Source organism: Vicugna pacos, chromosome 2 (genome assembly GCF_048564905.1).
Source record: "Vicugna pacos chromosome 2, VicPac4, whole genome shotgun sequence".
NCBI lineage: Eukaryota > Metazoa > Chordata > Mammalia > Artiodactyla > Camelidae > Vicugna > Vicugna pacos.
In genome coordinates, this window is record NC_132988.1 from 24,062,271 (window position 1) to 24,089,343 (window position 27,073).

At 34.4% G+C, this 27,073-nt stretch overlaps 1 long non-coding RNA gene and 1 other non-coding gene across 2 annotated transcripts in view; one reads left to right on the plus strand and one right to left on the minus strand.

Annotated features, from left to right (window-relative positions):
• Positions 1-211: 211 nt before the first annotated feature.
• Positions 212-27,073, minus strand: part of LOC140685612 (uncharacterized) — a 63,214-nt gene continuing 36,352 nt past the window's right edge. Inside the window, exon 3 of the long non-coding RNA XR_012058863.1 lies at positions 212-298. This is a non-coding gene — a long non-coding RNA (uncharacterized lncRNA). The remainder of the gene's footprint in view (positions 299-27,073) is intronic.
• LOC116276864 (U6 spliceosomal RNA) lies at positions 11,735-11,838 on the plus strand. The gene has a single exon (XR_004186378.1). It is a non-coding gene; the product is annotated as a U6 spliceosomal RNA (small nuclear RNA).

Sequence of the window (27,073 nt, forward strand, 5' to 3'; positions counted from 1 at the left end):
TATTTAGAAAAATAAGTTGGGCATTGCCCTTAACTTCCGACAATAGAGAAAAACAGATTAGAGTACTCAGAAATGAACCCACAAGTGCAATTAAAAGAGAAAATAGATGGTTAATTGTGTTAATGCACATTCCTCTTTATAACCTGCAGATGGTCACAAAGTAATTGAAGAAATAAATTTTATCTCCCCAACTGATGAAATGTACTCACCACTATTTATTTGTTCCTCTTGCTGCAACTCTTAAGGTCTTTTTATTTATCTGACTGTAGGGTTGGGAACTGATGAGGAACTCCTCCAGCTAAATGGAAGGAAATATGTTTTCATAAATTCCACATTCTAATACTGAGTTTCATCATAAACTATGATGAAAAACAAATAATAGTCACTATGCCGAATCTATGTATTTAAAATTACCAACTCTAATATTTGAAGACATGCTTGTCATTAGCATATAAATCAAGTTACCAGAAATATAATTTAAATCCCCTAAGGAAGTATTTCAAAATGTGGTATGTGTTAGGTTCTTTCATTTCCCAAAAGGCAATTGGAAGAATGAGGGTTATAAAAAATGGTGTGTTTGGCAATTCTTTGAGTTTCACACCCCCAGCACCCATTTTTGCATTTAAACTGATCATTTACTGGCAGCAGATGGGTAATAGGATAAAAGTTTTCAGTATGGTGTGTTGGGCATATATATTTCCAGACACAACATGAGAGAGTACAAAGCAGCGTTCTTAATGTGATTAACAAAGAGGCATGGGATCTGCTATCAATCTTCCTTGTTACTGTCATAGCACTTCCCAGGACTGTTGGAGAAACTTTACAATAGTTAAATGCATGTTACACATACAGATGGAGAAGTGCCTCAGGCACTCTGGCAAAATTTGCTAGGAGTCCATTTTTTGAATTTCTGCCTTCTGAGTCACCATTTCATCTGAGTTTGACATTTTCATCTCAGAAGTCCTCCAACTTAATGTTGACATGGCTGTCTCATTTCCTAAACAATCTGCTGCGTATGAAATATTTTATCATCAACAATGCTTCACTGAGATTAACACTAAATTACAAGATGCAAGTTTATTTTAATCTATTAGGGGGCACATTTTTTCTTATCCTGTGGTCAAAGGAAATCCCTTTCTCAATTTCAATTTTTCTAATTGTAGAAAAAAAGAACAGGAATTATTTCTATCACAAGAGAATTTTGTGAACAATGTTCTAATTGATGTATTATTTCAGTAAAATGGTGTGAACGAATCATATGAGCTACTATTTGCAGACTCTTGGTTAATTTTAAAGACAATATAGGAGCACTATTCAAAGTAGTGCCTATGCTAATGGAAGGTTTGTTTGCTTACTTATTATTTATTTTAACTCAGTTTTTACAAAAAAGTGCGTGGCTTTCATTCCCATAATCTCTTGTTGCAATCATGATTTTAAATGGCTAAGATTTCCTGAAGGGAGTCTTAGAATAATGTTGAATGAATTTTCTACACACGTCAACCATGGAGGCTTTTTCTTAGGCTTGCACTACTGCTAGACTAGGGTCCTATTTAATCCATCATAATTCCTACTTTCAATTTGCAAGACAAAGAAGATGAGATTAAGAATTTAGGTGGAGGGTCTGGTGATGAAGAGACGCAAAATGAAAAAAAAAAGTGAGTGAAAACCAATGTACATTTTTAGGTGAAATAGGGAAGCTGAAGGACACCATTTCATTTAACAGTAATCATAAATACAGAGTAGGAGGATAGAATAATTTTAGGATGTGTATGGGAGCTTAGGCTAAAGTTAAAGAGACTGGAGGACGTTTGAAAGAGAAAATACTGAAATTGGGAATCCCAGTTTTCTCAGTGGTGAAGCAGATCTACATGAGATTTGGTAGTCTGGATTTGTAGTGGATCCAATCAACCTCTTTGGTTAGCTTTCTCCAGCAGTGCTCAAGTATCAGGAGGTAGGTTGAGGGATTAAATGGCAGGTACAACAGGAAGTCAAGACCATGGAGATTCTGAAGTGAAGCAGAAGTATGGAAGGAGGTAAAGTCACTGGGATGCTGACTGACTGAGGACAATATTCAGCTTGTTGGAAAATGACAGAACTCAGAATAGTAAGTAGAGATCAGGGAAAGAAGTCCAGAAATCTTGATCTCAGAAAAGAGATCGGAATATTGATGATACCAAATGTGCTGCCTGTATAGCATAAATATTGTATCATTATCAAAATTCAGGCACTGGGAAATCAAGAAATTTACAAGGACAAGTCATGAAGCCACCATATATAAATATGGTGTATCTTTATTTTTAAATATTATACATATTTACGCAGTTCCAGACCTAATTATCAAGTACATGCTTGAATATTAATTTCATTCAAAGGATATTTTAAGGGCACACAAATTATTCTCAGATATCTATTTTCTCTCCAAGGCAGAAAAACAGCCTGATCTATTACCTAACAGAGGAGAGAGTCTTTTCAAATTAGGAGACATTAGGCATATGGAGATTACTTCTCATTTTACAAAGGAAGGGGCAAGTTCAGACATTTTGTATGCTTTTTGAAAATAATAAAATCACCCCTCCTATAAGTACAACTTTTTCATATCTTGTCACCTTCCAAAAAATGTTGGCTGTTATGTTTGCTTTTTATATTCATTAATAACCATTTGCAAAGTAATTCACTTTCTCTTCATCATTTTTTCTTCTTCTTTTTGCTCTGACACTTTAATCCTGCTGACATCTTTCAACACATAATGAAAAGCAGCTCAGCTCTTTCTTGGTTCCCTCATTTCTGAGTACTATGGCAACGGATGCTAGTTGACTTAGTGAAACTTGAAAATGTCACATTGCTCTTCATTCTTTGATGAATGCACATTCATGAATACAGCTCAATGCAAAAGCAATTAAAGGCAGTCTTAAAAAGCATCATAACCAAAGTCACCCTCAGATGATGTTTCCCAGGTGTTGTATTCAGAGCAAAACATGAAGCCATTCCTGGTACTCAAAATACAAGCTTTTTTGTTTCTGAGAATAATTAGCAATCACTTTTAGGAACACTTTTATGAAAAACAATGATTTCTGTAAATAAATCTTCATTCCAAATCACTGAATTCACTTAAAATGTATTATTTCTCCAAAAACTAATGAAATCCACTAGAAACATAAAATGAGGAAGAAACAAATGGACAAATTATTTAACACACACATAAATTAGAACTTCAACCTAATTTCAGTGACATACAGAACACACATACAAATTTTAACTTACCTAATTTTAACAAGAAGTTGTAATACAAAAACATTTAAGAATGGTTTAGCATATAATGGCCAAATATTTGCTCATCAAGCAGGGACTGATTCTATATTTAATAAACTACTCCCAAAATGGTTATATAAAATTATAATAACAATAGTAATATCGGATATTTGTTATTTTAAAATTTAAATAGAAAATAATTCACTGCACTTATGCTTTGCCACTGCTTATATACATTGTCTGGTATTGCCATGATTTTTATTGATAATTCTATATTAAATCACATACAGAATCTCATATGCTTACAGGGTACTGTTAACAAATTATATTCACCTACCATATTACTTCATTTCTTCATTTCCATTCCAGTTATCTCAGTATCTGTGCAATGTGTAAGTGGCATATTTTATTACTGACATTTTACAGTTGAGGAAATCAAGATTCAAAAGCTTAACATTTTTAAAATCACTAAGTTATGAAGTGAGGAAACTAAAATGTTACCTAGGTCTCTGACTTTATACTCAGGGCTCTTTTCTTGCCTTCTTACATCCTTCATGTACATGCCTTAATTAAATACATCTTCCCAACAGTCTACATTCCTTAGAAAAATTGAAGCTGTTAAATTTGAATTTTCTAAAGCAGCCAATGACAAAGACAATCAGTAAATTCCAGCCACAGCGTTCTGTGGCACGTTTCTGTGCTATGCAACACAGAGACACCTTTGAAGTCCATGAAATGGCCATATCTGAATGAAGCAGAGCAAAGTAATGATAAACAGACCCCAGGGTTGCTCACAAGTATTAATTAATTAATATTTCATTATATAATAAAATGCACAATAAAGTTAAGGTTGGGGGGAATGCTACACTTCTATATAAATAATTTGAATGTATCAAAGAGTGCCATTCTATTTAAAGCCAGCATTTAGCATACCTACAGTAATAGGGAGCTCAAAGAAAATTTCCTTCTGGTGATTCCCAGTGGTACAAGAACAGACAAAAAGCTTAGAGTAAGTCTATACAGAAGCTAGAAACAGAGAAATTAGTGCAGTTTTAAAACACAATCATTCTCTGCAGGAAAAGGTCATAAATGAGGTTCATGGAGGTGAAGCTTAAAATAAACAGTTTGAGTTTCTAAAGGGGATGCATTTTGGCCACACAGCCACACAAGGGACCTACAGGGAAGCTCATTAAAAAGCAAGACAAGACCGACTCAAGAAGCAGTAAGAGTGAAGGGGTTAAGAGTGTGAACTCTGAAATAAGACAGGTTGGGTTCAGAGCTCAGCTTTCCCAATTTCTACCATGCAAACTTAGTAACACGTCTTCCCCTCTCATGTGCTAGCTCCCCCACATGTAAGACAGGAATGGTAACAGTTAGGGACATCATGGGGATGTTGTGGGAGATACGTGTGCTAAAAAAGTAAAAGCAAACAGATCATTTACTTGGGCCCGATCCATAAAAATATTTTCAGGCTGTGTGACACTCTGGGACCAGTCAAATTAGAAGAGCAGCTGTCAGCAGTTGATATTCCTAATGTTTCCCTAGTAACTCCCCACCAGCCGGCAAAGTAACAGAGAAAAACCATCTCTTGTATTGCACTGAATGCATTTCAAAAGGTATACCACTATCAGAAAATATAAAAACAGATTTGAGCACACAGAACTAAATACAAGTGTCTAAAATACTGCAATCAAGATTGAAAAACAAATAATACTGGAAAAGAGAATCTGAAACAAGACCCAGAAGTTTGAACATTCTTAGTATATAAAATACATAAGTCAGTTAAAATAAAAACAAATTCAAGATATGAATAGGTGCTTCATGAAATCTGGAATCCAAATAAGCAAAAAGAAAGAAAAATGTTTTCAACGTAACTGTGAACCAAAGGCAGACATTACAATTACTATAAAAAAGCATTATTGATTATTACAAATAGCAGAATTTTAAGACTAAGAACGAGTAGAAAGGGGAAACTTAAATGACCCTCAAAGCTTGTTGATAGGAATGTAGAACTGATACACACTTTCCAAGAACACTATGATAAAATAGGTCAAAAACCCAAAAATATATATACCATTTTACCAGGCACCCTATTGTTAAAATTTACAGTTAGAAAATTACCAGCTTTACAATGTTCTTTAAACTGTTTATAGTTTGAAGAAAAAAATGGAAAGAAAATAAGAGCACTTTAAAAGAAAGGATTCATTAAATGCATTAAAAATAAATATTCATGCAATGAAATATGCTACCCTTTAAAATAATGATGTATAGCTGGTTTTATGGCATGAAAATGCATGACTTGACATTCAATATACAAAGCAGGTTACAAAACTATGTAATATCTCATTATTCCTTAAAACACACAGAAAGAGAAATGAGAGATAAAGAAAGGCAAGAGAGAGGGAAAGAGTAAGAAAAAGAAAAAGAGACAGAGAAAGCAGATATATGGACACCAGAATTAGAATGATTAGACACACATGATTTATGTTTTCTTCATTATACTTTGTTTGCAATAATTTTAATAGGATCATATATTTAGTTGAAAATAAAAACATTTCCATTAAATATGGGTAAAAAATATTTTGTCAACAGCCTTCCTGGATAAACTAATGTTCTAGATTGGAAGATAGCAGCTCTGTTCCAAACCAAAGAATCTCAATATGGTAGCTGAAATGTAACAAAATAGTGTTCACCATCTTTCAGCAATGAGGCAGTGATCCTTTAAATCACAGTTTAAAATGGCTCATCTTTCTGGAATGTCATTTTCCTCAAGGATTTTGAGGATAAATGAAGCTTTGTGCTGTTAATATAGTGTTGTAATATAGGAGCATCTTGTCTCAAAAAATATGTATGCGTCTTGATTTTCCCAAAATGTTCATTAGCATGACTTAGAAAACAAATCAATGAGTTGGTTCTCATCTTTGAAAAATTCGTATTTAGACATATTGATAATGAAAACAGAAGTCATTTTAAATACCTGCTTTTTCATGTGCATGCAGGCTTGCTTAGGTAAATATATATTGGTAGGCCCAATTATTAAGTACATCTGAATGATCAGTTTTTCTCATGAGGAGATAATTAGAGACAAAACTACAGATACGTTTTTAAAATGCTGGCTTAACATAAATGCAATCATTTTAATGGAAGAGAGGCTCAAGAAATTGTAACATTTTGTGGATTTTATTTTCAGGACTAAATAATTTTTGCAAGTAGCAGCTAACTGCAGAAAATTAAGTGAGAGACAGACAAAGAAAGCTGATTCTGGGCAGTTGAATTATTTGAGGGGCTTAATTCATTTACATATTTAGAAAATATACAATTATTAGTCATCTTTATCCACAGAGAAAGTGTTGTGGCAAGTATTTTCCTGAATTAAAATAAACAGACTGACCAGTGGGTCAGAGAGTATTTTCTTGTGTGTATAAACCAATCACTTTTCAGCATACTAGTTCCTCTGAGTAACTCTTCCGCTTCAAAACCAGTTTTGTTAGTTTTTAGCCACTTTGAAAGCTACTATAAACATATTAGTATGCAAATGATATACTAACATTGACGCTGGAATCTAATATTTTAAGATCCTGCTTGAATCTTATTTTTGTGATTAAAATCAGCTGTGGATATTCTCCATGACTCACAAATTGTCTCTCACCAAGGTGACATTCATGAGGTATTTGTTGGGTGGTTTAGTAAGTATGGACTCAATAAATAAACTACTCTCACCCACCCTACCTACCAACATCATCCCGCTGGCCAGCCTTGCTCCCCAACCTGCAGTTATCAGTAGCAGTTAGAAGACCTGATTTGCCCCAGCTTTCAAATTTTTCCAACATGGAATTTGAGTAAGTTGGTCCCTTTTACTTGTCAGGATGTTCTATAACTAACTGATAATCAGGAATAATACTAAATTGTTTCTGTCAACCTGAGGATTAATATGAGGGTCTTTCGATAGAGTATTTTTTGTTCTCTGACATCTTATTCTTTCCTATCTGACAGTAAGTCCAGCAAGCCAAGTCAGTAAGTGTAAGCCCTAAGCCATTCTTGCAAATATAAGATACTACTCTCTCATACCTTTTTATTTTTTGCCTTTTCCTAGATTTATCACTTCTCTACCACTTGACTTTAAAATCAAAAGATCTAACAATCTGCAAGACTTCAGGCAAGTCATTTAATGATGTTAGGTATCTTTATCAGCAAAAGAGGATTAAGGATGGCCAGATTACAGAGTTCTTAGGAGAATTAAGTTGAAAAAACGTACCTGAAAATAATTTATAAATTGTAAAGATCACATAAGTTGGCGATATCATGTGTTTCCTACCTTTGCAGTTTCTTTTCGTTCCACAATATATGCATTATTTTTATAGGCTTTTACACTTCTGTTGTGTGACACCTGTATATTGAAAACTATTCAACATTTTACTCATGTATGAGACTGTGGACAGGAGATGACATTTCATTCAGAAGTCCTGAATAGAACAATGCCAGTGTGGCCATTTCTGATTTTTCACTTTAACAATTTGCTTATTGAGAAGAATGATTTCACATGAAAAATGGCTGGACTTTTATCAGTTATACTTCCACAAAGAATATTTAAAAAGCAGTCCTTTAAAAAATTATGTGGGTTATTTATAACTTCTCCTATTCCTTTCGTCTTAATGGCTACACAATATATGATATTTTATAGCCTCTGTAATTTCCATTATCAGTCTGCAAGTCTGCATTTCTTTCTTTGTTGACTCATATATTTGCAAATTATTTATTCATCCCAAGATACATTCATGCAGTTGAAAGAAAAAAATAATGTCAAGGCTGAGCAGGAGTAAAAGTGACTCAGTAAAAGGCACATAAATCTTTTTCTCCCTTTTCTCTCCATGTCTCAAATTAGACTAGTACCAAAGTTTTAGAATATTTTTTTTAAATACTGAAAGCTGATTTCTGTGAATAAAGGGTCCACTTTCTTGTCTACCTTGCTAATGCTAATTCCACTTCATTCTCTATCCAGGGAATGTTCAGTCGTGTTGTAAATCATGTATTTCACCATTTTTTGAGATTTCCCATAGAAGACAGGATTTTTTCCATTCAGATTTTTGTTTTTATAAATTTAGTATTTCACATGGATCTCTTTATTTTCAAGAATATTGTTTCTATAAACTTCCTTACCCTTTATCTTGTTTGTTTCTTCCTAGACTGGTTTCATTTGATTATTTTAACTTACTATCTATGCTATTGAAGGTCACCATCCTTGAACTTATTTCCTTGAGAACTTTCCAGTTTCACATACTGTGTTTATAAGGCTATAATTGACTTTTTAAAAATTATCTAATAATCTCTCTGTAACACTTAGTTACAGAATGTCCTTGGATGTTTCTGTGCATAAGGTATTCTTTGGCAGTAAGAAAATGTCAACACACTGACATTGAACTGACTCTGGAACACAAATGAATTAGTCTAACTTGCTGTTTATTGTCTTCATAAAAGATAGCTATATATTTGCTATCAAAACTACTAACTGGTATTTGACTATTCTTAGTATTGAGATGACCTTTCTGCATGAAGCTAGTAAGATTTTCCCATTGCACATGCAGTCTAGGTGTTAATATATGCATGCCTAAATCAAGTCCATTTTCTAATTTGTAACAAACTACCAACATGGAGGTAAGCATAGCAAAGTCAAAATACATAATTTTAGGATGCCAGATAACTTAATAAACACTAAGGTATACAAATGAAAATCATAAACTTTCTTGTGGTAATCACAAAAATTAAGGCCTGCAAGATTGTTGATTTCACATGGATTCTAAATGTAGCAAATGCTGTAGGACAGCACAAAGAAGGTCATCAGATTCAACCTGTTATTAAGCAACTACCATGCGAGACATTGAACAAGCAAATAAAATAAAGATAAAGACAAAAAGGATACTGTCTTAGTTCCTAAGTTACGGGAAAACAGAGAGGTGCATTAATACATTGGACTGAACATTGTATCATAATGAAATCTCATGTAGTGGAACAGAAAAAGTATAATGAAATCAGGGAAAGGGAAAAAATGAATTATGACCTAAAGAATCAGGAAAGGCTAGAGATGGGTGCTCAGATAAGATTTCCATGGGCAGAGATGGAAGAGATTTTCTTTTTAGAGACAATAATGTGAACACAGGAGCAGAAATGACAATATACAGTGTACATTAAAGAATGTTGAGAAATCGGAAGTGCCTTAAAAAATTGTATTTAAATGATAGGAGATTCAGATCAGATTATAAGGAAAATTTGACTAATATTCAGTAATAATATATGAATTTCTATACATATGATGGATTCAAAAGTTTTGAAACAGAAAAGTTAATGGTTGGGATTATGCTTCAAAAGTGCCATTCTGGGGCCCTACAGGTGGACTGAATGAAAAACTGTGGAAAAGGATGTATTTAAGAGACAACTGGAATAATCTAACTAACAGATAATGGCAACTTAAATTTAAAAAAACAGCTGGTTATATTGTAGTCAAAGAATTGATTTATCAGCTGATTTTAAACTCTGAAAGAAGAGGAGCTGTTTAAAAGTGACTCTAGAATTTCAGGGCTTAAGGATCATATTGGGTAACTAAGAAGGCATGGAACACAGTAATAAGAAAACACAGCTTTGATAGTAGTTATTAGTGACCATTTTCTTTTTTTCTACCAAATTCTCAAACTGTTAATCCTCCTCATTCTCAATATGGTCATTCTGTGCTATTCCTGGATCAGACTTTACTGTGATGTATTTGCTAATAGCCACATTCTCTCATCTCTACCAATCTATTCAATGATAACATTGTCACCTTCATAGACTCAGGAAATGTAGTCTCTGGAATAAACAGTAGGTTCCCATTCTGCAACTTGAGTTTCATTTGATGCCATTCACTCCAAGTATATAATGTTCTCCAAGAGAATCACACCCAAATGCCCATTTTAAAATCAAGAGTCATCACTACGCTTGTGCAGGCTTCCATTTTTTTCTCTTTATCCTATTCTGTCTAGAATTTGTATTTATTATCAGAATTCCTATGTACTAGTACAGCTGTGAACTCAACTTCAGCACCTCAGCCATAATATTGTCTTGTTCTTACCTCTTATTCTAAAAAATGACTTTTTACCCTATGTTGTATACTATTGCTTTTTCTCGGCCCAGTCTCTGAGCTTTGCTTACTTTTTTTCTAAGTGCTCAATCTGACCTGTTTTATTACAGATATCTTTAAAAAACCAAAAAGTCAAGAGAAAAACTATAAATTTTGAATGTGTGTGGCTAGTTTACTTTTCTTGAGTTAGTCTAAGTATCTGTCAATATCTGTCCCATCTTTGTGTATGGTGCTACATAAAATATTTTTTCTCCCAAATACCAGAATATGTCTTGAGATTTTATAGATATTATAGGAAGGATGGTGACTTAATTTGGGAGTATACTGATCCCAATTAGAAGTAGAACATTCATATAGCAATGCCCAACAGGAAACTGGATTGATGGCAAGAGAGTAATAATATGAATATTATAAACAAGCCTATTGTTAATGGGCTTATGTTTCAAAATGCTAAACTTGCCACATTCATTTAACTACTTTCTTAGCCATCACTGAAATGATTGCATAAGAATTCTTTTTAAGTCTTAAAAGTCAATGATATTTGGAGAGAAGACAACAGAATATAGCATATTTTGAAAGACAGATAGCAGGTGGGTGGCTGCTTTACAACCAAAAATGTGTCTGAGGAATTGATGATGAAATATCTGGAAGTTAGTGTAAGAAAGAGAAGATTCATCTCCTGAACCATGCACAGCATTCATGTTATGAAATTTCAAGCATAAGACCAGATTATTGGAATTTAATTTCTGACAACACAAAATAGAAAGGCTTAGAATTTAGGAACATTAGGTTTGTGAGGAAGCAACGCTGAGGAGCAGGCCTATAATCAAAGGGATTAATTGGAGGTCCACACATGCAATGTAAGTTAATGGGAATTGTCAGAGAGATTACATATATCCAAAATAAAAGACTTAAATGAATAATTCAGGAAGTCTAACATCAAAATAACTGAAACTTCCAGAAAGAGAGACCAGAGTAAATAGAGGAAGGGAAACTATCAAAGACACAATATAGGAAATTTTCCCAGACCTGAAGAACATGAGTCTCCATAATAAAAGAGTCCATGGGGTGCTCAGACAACCATGGAACTATCAATGTTAGGGCACAGCATTAAAATCTTTTCTAGGATAAAGAGAAAAGGAACAAGCAATAAATAAACATTCTAAAATCTTCCAAAAGCTGTTAAAATAGGACACAAATAAAAGAATAAGAAAAAATGACACTGAGCTTCTCAATAACAATATTGGACCCTAAAGGACAATGAAATTACAATGAAAGGACAATTTATACGTATGCATAAAATATGATTTCTAATCAAGAATTCTATAAGATAGCCAAAAGTCTAAACTATGTGAGGATAAGACTTTTCCACATACAGTGCTTGCTTCAGCAGCACATATACTAAAATTGGGATGATACAGAGATTAGCGTGGCCTCTGCACAAGGATGACAGGCAAATTCGTGAAGTGTTCCAAATTTTTCATACAAGATCTTATGGTAGCTCATGGAGAAAAAAAGGTGACAATGAATATATATATGTTCACGTACAACTGAAAAATTGTGCTCAATGGAATTTGACACAACGTTGTAAAATGATTATAAATCAATAAAAAATGTTTAAAAAAAGAATTTTCACATACACAATGACTAAGAAAATTTAATATCTTTGATTAGGGGTCTAATTGAGATATGCATCTCATATTGTAGAAGAGGAAGCCAGCTTGATTTCATCTGTGGACCCAATCAGTGGCGTCCCCACAACCATTCCCCTTGGAGACATCCTCTCAAGAAGACTCCGTACTTGGCATGTGACTTGCTTTGAATAGCAGAGTAGGAAATCTGATGCAAGCAGAGATTTGAAAGAGTGCACGCACATCTTCCTTTCCCTTTGGCTCTTTTAGTTGCCATGAGACCATGTCAAGAGAACAGGGCGAGTCTGCTGGAGAAGAGAGGCTTGTGTATGTGACAAATCTGCCAACCACACTAGCTGAGGCCATACTAGACCAGCATGTCCCAAGCTGACCTAGACAACGAAACACAATGTATGAGTAAGCCCAGCCAAGCTCAGCCACGTCCCGCCCAGTCAGCAGAGCGCTCCCCCATAAACCAACCTCTAGCCTTAAGAAAAATTTCAGTAACGATCTTTTGGCTTTTTATTTTGCACCACTAAGTCACTACTAAATGTGTATTTCAAAGGTTTGGACAACTAACAGAAATAACACCTAAAATGGGTTAATTTGGGGGAGTGAGACTGAGAGGTGCAATAGATAGGCTTGCTTTCATTATAGCCTTTCAGTAGTAAATGATTTTTTAAAAATCACAAGCGTGTTTTAAATTTTTTAAATGATGACAGATAGGGTTCTACATAAAGTTGTAGGCCAAAGGAATTTTATTGTTTATGTTGTTGCTGTTTTGTTTGATCTGAATGAGAAAGAAAAAGTGAAAATCTAGGAATACACTTGGGTGGGAGAGGTGAATATGAATGCTATTTTCTACCCTGAAAACATGAAGGTCTAGAATAATAAGTAGCTGACAAGGACCTAGTATCCTTAGGAACAGAGACAGATTTCTGTTGGGGCAAGACTGAAATTGATTTTGTTTTCTAAGGAACAGAGCTTCCGGGGGAGCACAGACTATCGTGGGTAGAGGAATTATGGAGGCAGAAGTTAACAGTAAGGGACTGTATTTTTGCCTTTGACTGAGAAACTCGGTATGAAAGGTATGGCTAAACTCAACCAGCTTCCCAACTTTGAATACACCTTTACTTAAAATATTTTTTCATGTGAGAATTGCTTGAAAACTCCAGATTTTTCTGGGCCTGGACTTCAGCAGAAATCTTATAAAGAGTTCACCAGGCAAATGTAAAATTTAGCTTAGACTCTAATTACAGTGTTACATATAGTGAAATACCTGATTCTAAATTAATAAGCCGGTGCTTGTACATGAATGCATGGATTACAGCTGTTATCCAAGGAAAATACTTCTTTTAAGATAGTGGAAAATACGAGCTTTTTCTTTATCTGAGGAGTATATGGGACGAAAATACATGACTGGAAATTCAAACGTATCATTTGAAAAAACAGTTAGGTTTCAGAGCTTCATTTAACTAAAGCATAAAACTAAGTATAGTGTGATGTAAATGTGCCCAAGTAATCACTGTGCTTGGATGGAGCAAAGATTATCATTCAAAGTAAACCCATTTCTCCTTCTGTATGAAACAGACATTACAAGAGATAAACAAGCTAACAACATAGTCATTAAGTGAGGATAAAAATGCTCAAAGATTCTGTGTTTAGTAAGAATATATTAACAATAAGTTTAATGTTTCAGCCCCCCATAATCTCCTTCAGTCCTCCTCAAGCACCTAAAGAAGTCTTCAATCTCAGAAAGCACAGAAACATACAAGTTCAAGACAAATCAACTAATCTCTGTTGTCCACATCCCCTCCACCCAAGTCCTGACATAGACATTGTTGAATAAAGAGTGATTTCCCTGACAACGTCCATCTATTTCCAATCACAGTGGATGCCCCAGACCCCTGTATGCATGAATGTGCACCTGTGTATTAAAAACAACTGCTAATCTCTCCATTTACTTAAATATGAGAGTCCAAATAATTCAAATTGATCTTACATAAATTATTAAAATACCCAATGTTCTTCAACAAATAACACTTTGACAATATGGTACCATCTAATTAAACAAAGAGAAATTTAAAGCAATAGGAGTGACTGTACTTCTCTGTAATACGTAACTGCTAACCTGTGATTTCCTATGAGAGCAATGTAAAGAATTATGAGTACTTGTTTTCATGGTCAGATGTTTAATGAGATGCTTACTCCTGCAAGTATACAGTGGATGCTACAGACTGAATTCAACTAACATGTGTATTATTTAGTACTGAGAGAAAATAAAAGATGATCTCTAAAGGCAGAATTGAAAACATTCTTTTGTTGTTAGAATGTTAAAACAAGGTGTTCATAAGAACTCTGGCTGAAAGCCACCAAAAATCAGGTCCAAGTATATATGAGAATGCAAAACCAGTAACTCCTGTTAATGAGATTAGAAGAATTATACAGAAACAGCACTCATTTGGGTTGACAATTATTCCTGGATGTAAAATATAGAGAGAGAGAAGGTGGCCAGCCCATTATTGAATCACATGACCTGAGTAAAGTTAGAAAGTAACAGATGATCTGGGGCTCTTCTCAAATCATTAAAACTCAAGAAAGTAATACATAAATTTTAATATAAAACATAAAAATGTTTTATTTTTTGCTTCTGAGAGCAGAAGAATGCACAAATTTCAAGTTTGCTTAACATATACTTGACTTTAACAGGAATGAAAAGTTTCAATAATGACTATGCTAGGAATTTGTATTTTTGCCTAATGACATGAATGGTCAAGAAACATAAGGGAATTATGATCATATCGTTATGTAAAGGATCTCTTTAAGATCCTTGTTTTCATATGCTTATCATCCTGGATATAATCACAGATATTGATGGATAGTTTGACCTCTGAATCTGCAGAGTTTGAAATTCTCAAGAGTTGCTGAAGAGTTTAATTACACACTATTTCTAAATGACCTCATGAAAGAGTTGCCCAAAGAAGACCATAGTAAGACATGGCTTAACAGTTTTAGGTGAACTTCTTAACCATAATGACAAAAATGCTCAGGTTTTCTTTTCAAGGGCCAATTAAAATGATTTTTTTAATTGACAAGGGTAGATGAGGGAATGACCATTGTGCTGTGTGCTTGGCTTTGTGAGTGTGTGTGCATATGTAGGCGGGGAGAGGTTGTCAAATGAGAAAACGGGGAGCAAACCTGAGCTCTTGTCTTATCATATACTCTTACCCTAAAGAGGGGCATTTTTGCACCAAAAGTAAGAAAATATGTACACTATATAGAGAGAGTAATTTCAAGGAATACATGTAACTTAATTTAAAACGCCCCATATTGTTCTTCTTTATCTCATTTCACCACAGACCAGTGAATACTTGGTCTACACAGTGATGTAGAGGCAAGTACAGGTAATGGCCATGTTTGCACTAGTCTTACCATCACTGACACAAAGAAAGACTCATGGCAAAGGACTATAACCTGAGTAGATACAATTCCATCAAAGAGGGATACAATCACACTTCACAGGTAGAACTTGCCATTGATTTGTCTGATATGTGGATATATTGCATATATGATCTTATTTTGAAAAACAAAGGAAAAGAAAGATCTTGTAGAGTCTGATATGATACTGAGAGCGAAGTAGTGAAGATGATGATTATGGGGAAATGGCAGAAATATCATGCAAGAAATACTCAAAAGCATTGTTTTATATGCTATAAAGCACTAGGTTTTTATCAAACTAAAAATATAACCAGAGAGGCCCTTATCTTGGAGGAAATGCTATCTTAATTTCTATTAGAAATTCCTGACTTTCCATCCTCTGTTTCTCATCTACTCAGATCAAAAGTGTGTGAACTGTGTGAACTACTAAGCATCTACGTTCACATAGAGTTCAATGACAGAAGAGGAATCCTGCCAATTCCTCTAGGCTTGAACAACTTAAGGTCAAAGGAAAAAGCTAAAGGAACTAATTTATGTGAGATTATTTTATTAAAAAGAAAACAAACTAATATAAACTATCACTGTTTATTCTTTCAGCTTTGATGACACCCACCTTCCTTCACTTCCTTACAATAATTTCCAGCTTTCTTTGGTTTTTATCTAAAGTTTCCAAAGTTGAACATCAACCATTTTTACAATAATTAAATCTTACTTAAAAAGTGGGGGTTTCCACGTGAATGTATTCCTCTTCTTCCTCATCTAAATTTATTTAATCTTTTCAGAAATCCTGGGTTATGCATAGAGAGATTTAAAAATAGCTTATCATTTGTTTCTTTTTGTAGCAAAGGGGATGTATTCACCAAGACATTTCTATAAGGGGGGGTGGGGAAGCAAGCCCACAGAGAGGGAAAAGTCTACTAACTCAGGCCATAAAAGAACATTTTAATCACTTTTCAGAAATTGGAAACTGTTCTTTCCCTTGCAGTCTCAGAATTTATCATTCACCAGGCTTAATTAATTAAGTTTCCTGTACAAAAAAAGATAAAATTGACAACACAAGATTCTGTTGAAAACTAGTTAAATTTTCTCTATAAATTGCTTTATTTCTATCTTGCTCTCAAAATATATTTCTTCTGCCTTAGTTGACTCAAGTTTAGCAAATGAAAACTTAATGGAGTGCACGGAGCACAATATGTCTTCACAAGAGCAGTGTTTAAAGAACAAATTGCTCCATTTCTGCAGCTAGAAATAAGAGTTCAGACGGATTCTAAATGTCAGGAAACTTACAAAGTGAAGGCACTTTTAAAAATTCAGGGTTTTTTTTCCTGTGTATTAAGTAATCTCATGATTTTTCTCATTTTCCCTACTGATCTCTTTCAATTCTACCTATTTGTAAAGACCAATTAAGAATATATCAAGATAGGTACAGACATGTATATTTAGACAAAATATCTGACACAGTATTACATATTTAAATTATAAGAGAATTTTATATTCTTCAAATTGCCTTCATAATTAGGATAAAATCCAAATAATCTTAAAAGCAGTTTTAGTAGTAAATATATTTTATATTAATAACACGGTTTAGAAAAGATAAGCCAGTGGAGTCAAAATTAACAGCACTGTTATTATAAAATTGTCAATATAAGCTAGTTACCATTTATCAAGTATAGTAAATAGATTTAGGAGAATGCAACAACTAATGCGGTTGCCTAGAGTGCTAAGTTAAAATGTGATGTGAGGCTGTCGTCCCATTTTTTTTTAATGAATGAGTATTAAGATTGATAAGGAATATTTGCTGGTGGGAGAGAAGTAATAGCTCTTCTGCTTCAGATTTGTCATTCTTGATGTAAAGTTAAGTTTAGAATGATTTTTTATATAGAAAGTAAGCGATCTATGATAACTTTCTATTAAAAAGATTCCTATATTTGCCACAATGTTTATTTTCAATGTCTTCCTTTCACTAGTGATTTTCTCTCTGCCTTCAAATATGTGTTGATTCAACTCGAGGGAAAATGTCATTCACCTCTATCTATAGCCCCATCCTGGAACTTATTACCCAGAACTCCTCTGCCTTCAGAAAAAAGTAATGTATCCTTTTTGTGTATATATATATATAAATAATATATATATATATATTATTTATATATATATATATTTTAAGTTTTACTTATTTATTTTTAATTTTTATTCATTTATTTTAATTTGGGGGGGAGGTAATTAGGTTTATTTATTCTTATTTATTTATTCTTTAATGGAGGTACCAAGGATTGAACCCAGGGCCTCATGCATGCTAAGCATGTGCTCTGCCGCTGAGCTATACTCTCCACCCACCACATGCATTTTTTTAATTGAAATATAGTCAGTTTACAATGTTTTGTCAGTTTCTGGTGTACAGCACAATACTTCAGTCATACACCAACATACACATATTTGTTTTCATATTCTTTTCACCATAAGTTACTACAAGATATTGAATATAGTTCTCTGTGCTATACAGTATGAACTTGTTACTTATCTACTTTATATATATTAGTAACCGTCCTTTACAGCTCTCAGTCAAGTACATCTAATGTAATTTTTCTCTGACCTCATGGAGACCCCACATCTTGACTGCCATGTTTTATCCCCTTACCAGCCCAGGATGATATTCATGATTTGCCCACATAATCTTTCATGTCAAACATGTATGCTACAGGAATGAAGGCTATCAGGAAAGTCAGCCGCCTTCCCATGATTCCGTCCCTTCCCCGATTTTGACATTTTGCTCCTTTACACACATCTTTACTTACACCTTGCTCTTCTGCCCCAGAGGAGAACACATCTGTCATTCTTTCCAGGCTGCTTCCCGACTATGCTTTAGATGCTATCTCCTCCTGCTTCTCCATGACCATGTCCTATAAATTCCCCACTCCTCTCTGTCTCTGTCTCTACTGATATACTGCCCTCAGCAAATAAACATTCTTAAACAGATTCTCTCTTTAAAAATCACAGCCACAACCACAGAAGTATCTCCTTACACTATAAATTTCACTCTGGTTCTAGGCATCTCTCTCTCTCCTCTCTCAGGCAAACTTTCCCAAAGTGGAGCTCCTGTTCTCTGATTCCCAAGAGGCAGTACATCACGGTTTTGAAAATAGTGAGCCTTGAAGTCCGTGTGGGCTGGAATCCTGTGCAACTTATTCTTGTCATGTAACATCAGGCATGTTATTGAAACTGTCATTGAAATGCTCTGCATCTATAAAAGGAGATAACACATGCTCAGTGTGGAGATGTGAGGACTAAATTATTTAAATTATGTAAGGAATTTAGTATACAAGAGTGATGGCTTTTGTATTCTCCAGCTGATTCTCCTGTTTCCTTTTGCACATCTTTTGTTCGCTCCCAGTAGTGTCTAATTTTCAGCATTTCTCACCTAGATTATTCCACAACTTCATAATTTGTATTATTGCCTACTACCAACCTGTGTTGACCCATTTTTGTAACCCAACTATGAGAGTATTTATTACTTTCATAAGAAACCTTCCCTTGTTACTGCCTGGTGAACAGTGTCAAAGGATTCTCATGACCAAGTAATGTTTCAAAAAGTTTTATCTAATTATTTGTATCAGTATCACCTGAGATGTTGGCTAACAATGAGTATCTCAAAGCCCTACCTACTGAGTCAGACTCTAAGCAATTATGTAACTTTGTGTTGTAGGCTGGATTCCCATTTATTTTGCATTAAATATGAGGCCAATTATAACTCCACATGATACTGCACTATACTGAGGTTTTACTGAATTTTCCCAAACACAGAACATTTTCTCACATTGTATTGCCTTTGTATATGATTCTCCAGCAACCTGGAATATTTCCACACTATTTAATTAATTTTTCAAGATTCTCCTGCTTTAAAGAAGCTTCCATTGACTATCAATTTCCATCTCTTTCTCTACCCTTGTATGGGTTTAATGTTTTTAATGCCACTTATGTTTATACCATCTGTCATTATACATACTTCACTTTAATGTCTTTTCTATCAAATTATAATTTTCTTTAAGGAAGATAGAATCTTTTATCTCTGCACCCTCAGCACCTAGCATCTTGTATTGTTCATACAGGACTGTACATTGATTTGCCTGTCATTAACCTAATTAGTTATCTGTCCATCTACTTATGTAATTATCTATGTATTTATTTGTTTTTATCTGTTCATGTATTTATTATAGCAGGCATCAATTAGTTAACACAATTGTGTAAAATATATGATAAATTTATCAGCTACGTGAAGAGAATAAACAAAGAGAGACAACCTTATTTAGAGAAAAAAAATGTATATCCAAACCTATCGTAATTACTTATATACTACATTACAACATAAGAGATTTGTTCTTTACACAATAGCCATCATCCTTTAAAAAAAAAATCAAATTGCCCAGTGAGAATTCTCCTGGAGCTCTGAAACACTGAAAATAATAAAGAACACCATCTCCAATAATATTAGCTTAGCCTATGCTATGTTTTAACAGAACCCCAGCTATTCTATATTACATAGCAGTTAGAAGGAGACATCTGACTGAATTCTGTCTGACGTAATATGGAAAGAAGTAAGGTTTATCTAATCTAGGTAAGGCCTCTAAAGAACTGTTCATGAGACCCCCCATGCTCTCTCTCCTCCCTCTTTTCTAGTTCAGATGGAGGGCACCTTCCAGGGGCCCTCACAGTGAGAAAGCCACTAGATAGAATGACCTTGAGGAAGGTTGCCCAACTAGACTGAGATAAATAAGCTTCTATTGTGTTAAGTAACCAAAGATTGTTACGTTTTTGATCTTATAACAATTAGCCAATTTTGGCTCCAAAAAATTGTCACAGTAGATCCTTCAAATGAGTTCCTTAGGATTTTTGTTTTCATAATTACTTTTGCCATAAGGTAATGGCCCCCCAAAATGCATTTTTTTCCTGAAATACCAATAAAATTACTAGGTATACACATTTCTGGTGATCTGGTGCAATCTAAGAATATACTTTAAGTGTCTGGATAACTTCATGGACTGACTATATATTTTTAAAGTTATCCTCACTCAATTATAATGTTTCTCTTCCTGGCCTGTGATAGATAGTCCAGGACTGCAAAGTAGTGGGTATTTCTTAAGTTTAAATAAAAGAGGGAATTTAATTTAATACACCTCGATTTTTTTTCCTTGTGACTCTAGTTAAGAGAATAAAGAAAAAATTATGGAGAATAGAATAGAGGTCAAAACCTTCCATACAGGACAATGTAGCACCTGGTTTAAACTGATTTAAGAACAGAATTTCAGGAATGGTCTTTCTCTACTTTAAAGCTCTACCAATGAACTTTCTGCTAATTCTGATTCCAGCTGTATCCTTGGTATAAGCTCTGAAATGCTCTGAGGATACAGAGTGACATTAGATACAAATCTAGCTGGTGATTGGTAAAAATCAGGTTTCTCTTACACTAGTAATCCTAATGGCATTATAGACATTTAAATAAGAGATTAAAATCCTAGAAACAGCAATATCTTTATGCTACTTTTGTCTAAGATAGTTTTATAAGGTAACTTGTCTATTTTGGAGGATACTGGTAAGTTATAACAAATATAGAGACACAGTTGCCAAATACTCAGCATAAATGGGTACAAATCAAGAATGAAATCACTGATAGGTAATCCTTTTAAGGAGCAGTGATTGGGTTCAATAAGGATGGGTGCAGACTAAATTTTATACTCTCAAAGAATTTTCACACAACCATCACCTCCTCACCAAAGTTAATGCTGTTAATTCTCTCGCAATTCTGATAGTCTCATGATATTTTGAGAACTTCCTGCTTACGGTGATAACCTGGAGTCTGTAATAAGAAATTCTTCCCACTGTTTTCCCCCTATTCTCCTTCTCCTACAAAAGCTAAAGAAGGGTGGAGGCATGTGAAATAAAAACTAACAGGGAAATGAATGCTAATAAATGTCTGCTATGTTTTGAGTAAAGGATTGGGTCAATTTTCAGTTCATTCTATGTAAATCTCTCTTTAATTTAAAGAATTCAACTACAAGAAAGAATTGCAAAACACAGTGCAAGTTTACATGATGAGACCTGAGATTCTATCATCATCTTCATTTATCAAAATGAAAAAAAATAGCTTTTTCGTTTAAAAAGTGTTATAGCTTCAATTATTTCATTAGGCCATATTTAAGTTGTGTATATAAAGTTGCGAAGGCAGTTTCCATAAACCATCCATAGAAAGCCGTCTTTTCACCTTAGTCTTCACTGCTCTTGCCTAAGGGAATAAAAATGTAGCTACAAGTCATCCTACCTCCGGTCCATTTTTAGTACTCTGTATGGTCATTACCTTACCAGTCTTTCTCTCATTTGCATGCATTTCGGACTCCATTTCATTAAGCTGTCAGTGTCAGACTGAAAGGAACTTCTCCTGATCTGAGCGGATAGATAGCAGTGAAGCTTGTTCCCCTGTGTCTGCATCTTTCAGTGAAAAAGCAAGATTGGGAAACAGATTTATAACAATACATGGATGCACTGAATTAGAAAAGACAGTTTCAGAGCAATGACATGCTTTTTTTCTCCTCTGGTGCACACTCCACTGAGATATGTCAGATACACTGTATTAAAGCTTTACAAGTTTTGAAAGCTTTTCCAACCTCTCTTTCTTTTGTTGTTTTGTTGTTGTTTTTTTTTTTTTTTTGCTGTTGTTCTCTCCACTTTCCCTTGTGTTGTTCTGTTTGTATCTCCTTTGAATTAGGAACATCCTTTCTAGTTTGCTGTGTTGGGTAGAGGGTTATAAATGATGATTTCCCCTCTTACTCTAGGCCTAATTGTTAAAAGAGGATCAGTGACTATATTTCTTAAAGAAAAACCTTACAAAAAAGTAAATCTGTCACATCAGCAGAGCAGCCCACATCCATCATGAAGGATGAAGCGCTCCCTGTTTATCTTAAAGAGCCACTGCTAGAATAAAGATGCTTTGAGAGTCATTCCAAAAGTGAACTTCCTCGTTGTACACCAGAAATTGACACAGCATTGTAAACTGACTATATCTCAATTAAAAAAAAATCTTTTAAGCGAACTTCCTTAATATCTTGGAGGAAACAAAAAATGATTCAGTAGCTTTAAGTTTTTCATCTTCAGAGCCAGCATAATGAAATGATGTGACTCATGACAAAATTGTACCTAATGCTACCTGAGTCTACAAGTTCTGTTCACATATCAGGGTTATTTAATCCTTGTAATAATGAGTGAGACAATAAGCACTATATTTTCAGATTTTACTTACAGGTATTGTATTTTCCTAAGCAAGATCAAAGAAGGTAGTAAGTTTCTATTTGTTCTCTGGGGGTTTTCTGAGTTCAACATTCCCTCTACTATGTGGACCTTTTCTGTAGAGTCCCAGGAACACAGTGCCCATGGCCCGTTCTCCCACCTTTTCTATGGAGCCTGTTAAACAGAAAGGCAGCACAGGAGAGTCAGAGCATTCAGATGGCTGTTGGGTTGATAATGGCCTTCCTGCAATGTTCGCTATAGACCCAATGCAAGTTGAAATACTGACACAGCCATCATCCAGTTCACCACTCCTACCTCTCTTACTCCCCTGCACTCCAAGAACCTTCAACCTCAAACACTTATTAGAAGTCCACTGTGCTTCAGGAATGTGGTAGGCACTACAAACACACTGGTGAATAGGACAGAGCTTACTCTACCCTGAGGAATCCTCTAGCAGTCTACTTTGGGATGAAAAGCATACGCAGCTTATTACAAAATAAAGTGACTTTTAATATGATAATGAATATGACTTTTAATATGATCATGTACAAGAATATACATGAAAATGCATTTTGTGCTGGAATTTCTGGGAAGCTTTTCTGGGAAAAAAATGATGTGTAATCAGATTGCTAAGTAATGCGTAAGAATTAGAAAAGTGAAGAGTTAACACAAGAAAGAACCAAAAACATGGCTGAAATGCAAATCTGGCATAACCGTTCTGTAACTGTGCAAGGTGAATTTCAATGCTTCTATATTTATTCTGCACAACAGTCTCATTAGTAAGAACTCTTAAATCCTGTTTATAGGTTAAAAAAAAAACTAAGGCTCAGAGATATAAGCAGATTATTTATGGTCACACAGCTAAGTGGGATGTCCATCTGATGGAAACATTTCTCCCCCATTGGACTGTAATTTCAGGAAAGATAGAACCACCATACACAGTGTGCACCCAACTTTTGATTGTTAAATTAGTCAATGTGTGAATGATTCCAGTGTCATCCACTTATTTCTAAAGTATGCTTTTATTTAACTAGGCAGAGAAAACAGTTTGTATAAAAGCCTGGAGGCTAGGTAAAGCATGACTGATGCTTTTAGAGACCTGAAAGTGCATTAGCTTAACCCAAACTTTTATTTCTTATTTGAAAATTCCCAAACGTAATGCAATACATTTTTTTTAATTTTATCGACATTGCATGGTAAGACAGCAGCCTGTTACATATTATTAGGTGTTTACCTGCAAATGTGATTTAAAAAGCAAAAAGTTAGATTTGAGTTTCAGGGGAGACATTTACTTCATGTGTGATCATGGAGAAATAAAAATATGAAAGTTTTCCCATGTGTAAAATGCCATAAAATGATACCTTTCCACCAGCTTACTGTAAGGTTTGAATTGAACTGCCTATGTATGGCATCTATCACAGTACCTGTGATACTGAGCACTCAGTAAATGTTAGTATCCTGTCCCTTGTCCGATTTTTTAATTGAACGTATTGCTTTTCCTGAGTTGCTACTATTTAGTTATATCAATCTGAAAATCAGGTTTTTCCAACCTGTACAATTGTTAAAGCCTAAATTTTTGGTGGTAGAAAATACATTATAAAAAGTTTTTTTATAATATGCAAAATTTAACATTAACATTGATACCTATTTATTTGTGATTTAAAGGGAAGCTCCAAATTTTAGCTAATGTTTCTTTAGAAAACAAAGACCACAAATTACAAACTAGACAGCCTCTATGTACCATTTACTTCAATGCCTAATTGGTATAGGACACTGTACAAGGTGCCCTGAGGCGTGAAACTATGAGTGAGACTATAGTCTGGCAGGGACGTGTGATGACTAGGGTAGTCCTGGAAAGAAATGATAAGGGGAGAATGGGAAATATATTTTGGAATATATAATAACATTATTTTAAAAATGACTCATTGTTACTGGTTTGAGAGAGTAAGGAATTAAATATGACTGAGGTTTTATTTTTATACCTGAGACTGTGAGGAATGGTGAGACCATTAGTGGAGAAGGGGACCCAGGAAGGTGAAAGATTTTAGGGAGGATACTGAACTGAGTCTTATTTACCATGGACTATCCGCATGGAACAAGTGATGTAAACTATACAAAAAACCCATCTGCAGTTTGGTCTAGTAATGAGAATTTCCATGCTGCTTGAAAACTGGTTAAGTAGCAAATGGAATTCCCATGGGAGAAAACAGGTGATTGATTAACAGATACATAGCTAGATAGATGGTAGGTAAGCAGAATTTTAAAAGCCAAAGATGGAACCTAAATTGCAGGAATATTTGTACTTTGAAGGAAGAAGCCTAAAGAGAAGGCAGCAAAGGGAAAAGAAAGGATTACTAAAGAAATAAAAGAAAGAAAGAGGAGGGGAGAGAGGAAAGAAGAGAGGAAGAGAGGGAAGAAGGAAGGAAGGGAGGGAGGAAGGAGGGAGAAGAGAAAAGAAGGGTCAAAAAGGACTGTTATTAGCGTTAATTCAAGATGGTAGAGAATTCTGAGAAGTTAAAAACTAAGCAGGGACCACTGGATTTAGCAAGTATATTTTTGTTCATTACATAGTACCCAATTTTTACTGCTTACCACATACTGTTTAAATTATTAAACAAAATCAATGTGAGGGAGATTCAGAGATGTTTGCAAATAGCTAAGAATAAATAATCCTCTTTATTAGAGATCTTTTGGCCTTTTTTTTTTTTTTCTTATTTCCTGACTAGAGAGAGATTATTAGAGAAGATCCTGCTTACTCTCATTAATCTCACTTTTGGAAGCTTTAGGAAAAACTTCAGGGAAAAGGGTATTTCTCATACACAGAATTATAAGTTTTTTTGATAGTGTGAATTCACTGATATATTTATTATAGATTGAATCCTATTTTTATTACTATATTTTTTCAATTTACTGTCTTAAGATATGGTAGAAAGAGTAGTAAGACAGCACAAAATTAGAAGGAACTTAGCTAAAATTATAATATTAGTCATTGTTAAAACAATGTCCACTTGAATTTTTTAATATACCTCATAATTAAACCTGGATCCAAGGTAAGCTTTTCTTCCTGTTGTTGTTGTAAAGAATTAAGCTTTATGTAAACGTGGTCAATGATTATAACTTATCTCATTCTACTCAATTGCTTTGGTTGCTTAGCAAGAATTTTCTTTCCATAAAATTAACTTTCCAAATTTTCCAGAAGTCTCTCAAATATGCTTTTTTTCAGGAAATTATTGTTTTTAATATGTTGCTCCTGTATTATTACTACCTGAGGAATAATTCAGATAAGCAGTTTAGAAGAGTAGATTTTTTTTAGGTATTTTTCAAAATTACACTTTATTTTAACTACAATCCTTTGTTTTATATGGAAACTTCTACTGTTAGGAATTGTGATATTTCTACCTATTCATGTCATTAAATTACTAGAATCCTTAGAAAATTGTTCCAGCCAGTATTGGCGAACTAAGAATTGATGCTTTATATAATCTAGAACACATACATAGGTGATTGATATATTTAAAATGAAGAAATGTACCTTTACTATTAGGGACATTTGTTTATTCTATGGACATGTCAGAGAGAATATGCAAGTATTCACACATCCAGAGAAACACCACACCCTATATAAGTTAAAAACAGCAATAGCTACAATGGTTTAATGATGAACCAAATGCAATGCTGATCTTTCATCTCTCATGTAGCATCACTGAGTAAGTAATGGAGCATAACTAGTTGAGGTCCCCATACTTTCTTGTCTCATGGCTAAATTCAATCTAAGTTGAATAGATTTCCTAGAGGCTGAACCAGTTATGCTACCATGCAGATCCAAAAGGAAAACCAAATAGACCTGGGTCTACCCTTCTAGGACTGGTGTAAATGCAGATCTGCTTATTCTGATGTCTTTGAATGGCCAGCACATTTCCTTCAGTAAGTCAGTGAAAGGACAATATGTCACATTGTGACCATTATGTGCTCTTTTTTTCTGAACTTTAATTTTGGGGAGTCACCTCTCTTCTTCCACTCTGTGTGTTTCTCCTGAGATTATAACACAAGGATAAACCTACTTCCTCTACTACAGAGGTGGGTTTACATTTTGGGGTGGGGCAAAAGTAATTTGAGAAGACTTATACATATACTGTGAGAGAAAGGGCTCCTCTCTTTACCTTGAGATCAGTAACTATGAGCTTAGAATGGTTAATGATCACACTGATACCAGTTACAGAGATACCATCTGCAAATGAAGCCAACAGAGAATAAAAAGCAGAGATTGGGAGAGAGAGAGAGAAGGTAGCCAACAGTGTTTTCAGCTCAGGTTCTACCATGAGTATCACCCCTTGGCTTTCTCAGAAACAAGAGCTAAGAAATTACATTTTAGTCT